This window comes from Nyctereutes procyonoides, unplaced genomic scaffold (assembly GCF_905146905.1).
Source record: "Nyctereutes procyonoides isolate TBG_1078 unplaced genomic scaffold, NYPRO_anot_genome, whole genome shotgun sequence".
In the NCBI taxonomy this organism is placed as follows: Eukaryota; Metazoa; Chordata; class Mammalia; order Carnivora; family Canidae; genus Nyctereutes; species Nyctereutes procyonoides.
In genome coordinates, this window is record NW_026575126.1 from 14,859,396 (window position 1) to 14,863,701 (window position 4,306).

The following is a 4,306-nucleotide window of genomic DNA, read 5'->3' on the forward strand; positions in this document are numbered from 1 at the left end:
TCAATACTCTTCTTGTTCCTCCTGTGGACCCACTTTGTGAGGTATCACAAAGCCTTCATCTGTGGCATAGAGAATATCCACAATCCTCTGCAATAAAGGGTTGTTTTCCTCCTCGTTCTCCTGGCAAACCAATTCAATGTTCCTTAGCTTTCCAAAGTAGAAATCTCTTTCTTTCTCCTACTCTTAGATGGTAAGTATCAATATGTTGACCTGCTGCATCAATTCAGCCTCTGCCTCATCCCTGTTGCCCATACCAGGGATCTTTCACACCATACCCAGGCCAGCTTAAGGGGTTACAGTAGTTCTGTGTGTTGCAATGGGTGTCTGTGGAGCAGCACTGCTCGAGCTGAGAGGTCTCTCTGGTTTGCTCAGAGCTGGTGCAACAAGGGAGGGAGCCACTGCAGTTTCTTGACCTTGTCTGGCAGCTACAGGGTATAGTCTTTTCCATCAAAGTTTGCATCAGAAAACTTCTTGAACCACTGAATAAATTCAAAATGTCCTGAAATGATTTTTACTGATTTGTCCACATTGATTATTTTGTCAACATCCATTCTCTTAAAACCTGTTTATAGTATTTCGAAGTTCTGGGTGTATTCATGCTCTAGCTTAGCATGGAATTTCACTTTCTTCAAGGCAATGGAGCCCAGGACCAGCATGTCCATAAACTGACAATAGGCCGGTTCCGAGCACAGCTGTTCGATCTTTGTCAGTTTCAGCTGTAGAGATTTATTGATCCAGGCAGGCATATCATGTCAATTTAGGTTATCACTGGTGACTAACGTTGAGTATACATTCACTGCCATCTTGGCTCTCAGACGGACTGCAACCACTAGGCCCAGCTTCATCTCGTTCAAACCACTTGACTGATTTTAACGTTGTTGTTATTATTAACAATAACGTGAATGTCTCTCACTCTCAAATGTGACTTAAGCAGTGGCTTTGCACACTTAGCTTAATATTAGCCTTGATCATTTTAATATGAAACCAGATATGTTGGACATAGTATTGAAAATTTAAGCAGTAGCTTTATTTTTTACAGAGCTTAAAATCCTATGGCTAATTAGAAAATTCATTATTCTAATAATATTTGATTTTTTAGGTTAAATTTAATTATCACTCAGCTTTATAAACTGCTTTTTACTTAACCAGAAATGTTGTATAATTAAACGAGTCTATTTTCAGGTCCTTAGCCATATCATCTGGGTGCACTTCCAGATGAAAAAGCAGGTAACTCCAGGAGATGGTGGTCAGTGGCCTGGGTACACTTCCACAGCTTCATTAATCCACCACTGTCAATTATTAACATTTCCCTGTGCCCTCTACCCCTGAGCATTGCTTGGGGTAGGCAATATTCCATCCAGTTGCTAGGTTGCCATCACCAGGTTAGATACCATGTAACTGAGCAAGGCACCCAGGGAGGAAATTAAATATCTCAGTGAAGGGCAAATTAAACCCTGTGTGATGAATTTGCTCCTTCCATGGCTGATGAGCTATTTGAGGGTCACAGGCGATGTAAAATAACTGCACACCATCAGGGTCGAATCCCAAACACCAAAGAAACCAACCTCAAAAGTTTACTGGGGAAATGATGGTTAAAAAAAACAAAAACAAAAAACTATGTGTAATTGCTTCCAAATGCCCTCTTGTTCACAAATATGACACTAAAAATATATGCAGTGAGTATGGTAAATAATATAGATTGTGCCTTCCTACAGTAATACCAATGTTCCAAACTTAAAAGGACAGAAAATAAGATTTCTCTAAGTCGTCTGTATATGTAATATTCTGGACTGTTTTTAGTCTTTTTTTCTTAAAGAGAAGAAGATGTAAAATACCAAATTTCACATTCTTCCCTGTCAATTAAGGATAGTTCTTTCAGCCTGAAGTTGTATTTTTAAGAAGAATATTCCTTTCTTAAAAAAAGTCTAGGATCCCTGGGTGGCTCAGCAGTTTAGTGCCTGCCTTTGGCCCAGGGCGCGATCCTGGGGTCCCGGGATCGAGTCCCGCATTGGGCTCCCTGCATGGAGCCTGCTTCTCCCTCTGCCTGTGTCTCTGCCTCTCTCTCTCTCTCTCTTTCTGTCTATCATAAGTAAATAAATAAATAAATAAACAAATAAATCTTTAAAAAAAAAGTCTAAAAAAAAAGAAAACAACACCAAGTCAAATCTAAAATATGACAAGTTTCTGCTTTATTTTGACCTTAGTAAACAAGCTAAATTGACAATTAAAATTGATACTGATTTTTCACTTTTAATGAAGTTTCCAGACTGTGTGGATCTAAATATAACAACAACAACAACAAAAGAAAATCAGAATCAACTCCCAGTTATACAAAATCTAAGTAGGGGTCACCCTAGTAATGAGACTATGTATTCAGATACATCTAGTCCTCAGAAATAATATACTATAGACAGAATTTGAAATAAAAAGATTTTGCCTCAGCTCATTATGAAGATCTTAATTTTAATTGATTGAGAGTACCAGAAAATCTGGGCACGGAGGGAAGTGATAGAAATTACTAATACTTGTCAAATATCTCAAGCATCTATGGATACCTCTACATTTTCCAGCCTCTTTGGTAGTTAGATTTTCCAGCCTCTTTGGTTTCAGCCTATGACTGAATTCCAGCCAACAGGATGTGGGTAGAAATGATAAAAGCCACTTCCGGACCTGGCTTTAACTCCTCTTGTAAAATTCTCTAACTGCTATGTGTTTCAGATGACATGTTTATAAAATAAAGTTTCTCAACCTGTTACAGACTTTCAGACAGGCAGGAAATAAACCTTTATAGTATTAACCCACTGACAGAGTTTATTTGTCACCACTTCATAGCCTTGTCCTTCCTGATGAATTTGGGTGGATTAGAGCATACTCCAGTCTCATTAGCCCACATGTGCACAACTGTTAGTTGGAAATCAGGAATTGGACTTAAATCTGTACACATTTAATAAGGTGCTAGAAAAATTTAAAAGGCCATGATTGAAGATATCAAAAGAAAAAAACAACTTTCTTATATTGGAAAATACCTCTATCTACAGGTTGAAAAAGAACACACTGTATTACAAGCAAATCCCAGCCTATTCAGTAAGCATGTGAATTGAGATTGGCATATCACTCCAAATCCCATGCTTTTAAATACTTAACATTGAAGCCTAAGTGGTCATTCTGAACCCCATCCCTTCCCTCCTTAAAACCTTCCAATGGGGATGCCTGGGTGGCTCAGCAGCTGAGCATCTGCCTTTGTTTGGCTCAGGACATGATCCCGGGTCCAGGGATCAAGTCCCACCTTGGGATCCCTGCAAGGAGCCTGCTTCTGTCTCTGCCTATGTCTCTGCCTCTCTCTCTCTCATGAATAAATAAATAAATTTATTTAAAAACAAAACAAACCTTCCAATGGCCCTTGTTGCCCTCAGGATAGGGTCTAAATTCTTTAACAGCTATGACACAGCCCTGCTTGCTTTTAAGCCCATCTTTTATAGCCATGGCTTCCGTACTTCCCCTTCAGACGTTGCAGTCCATGCTGCGTTCCACACATCCTATGCTCCCTCTCACTCTGCTTCTTGAAAAATGCTATTCCCTTTTGATGGGTAAAAAGCTACCAAGAATTTTTTAAATGCCCTAAAATGAATTAATATCTAATGCAGTACAACAGTATCTATATACATTTAAAAAATGATTCATATGTAGTCCTCCTATGGGAAATGAATAGTGCTCATAAGAATTTGTTTTAGAGAAGCGCCTGGTGGCTCAGCTAGTTAATCATTTAACTTCTGCACACAGGGTCCCTGTGTGTCAGGCTCTGTGCTCAGTGAGGAGTCTCCTTCTCCCTCTCCCTCTCCCCCTCCCTCCCAGCTTGTTCTCTCTCTCAAATAAATAAACAAAATCTTTTAAAAAAATGTTTTAGAGACTACAACAGATATTGACAATGTGATATCAATAGTTTTCAAAGTCACAAAGTAAGACAACTATCTGGATCATAATCAGAGCTTTGGAGTCAGAGACAATTATGCGCACTCAGCCACTTTACAAGCTTTAGTAATTTAACCATAATAAGTTTCTGCTGTGGCAAAATAAATAGCAAATGCAATATTTCCCATCCCACATGCTCTTCAAAACCATTGCCACACCCCCATCAAGAGATAGACTCTATTTCCCCTCTCCTTGAAATGGAGTGTGACTTTGTGAAAAATGGCACTGAATGAACTTTAAGGCCAGGTCATAAAAAGGAACACAGATACAGGTCCCACCTGGCTCTCTCATTGAATACTCACCCTAGGAACCTGGCCACCATGTTGTGAGGAAACCC

General features: G+C 39.3%; 1 pseudogene; it reads right to left on the reverse strand.

Moving 5' to 3' along the window:
- Positions 1 to 803, reverse strand: LOC129520228 (microtubule-associated protein RP/EB family member 1-like; annotated as a pseudogene).
- Positions 804 to 4,306: the final 3,503 nt, after the last annotated feature.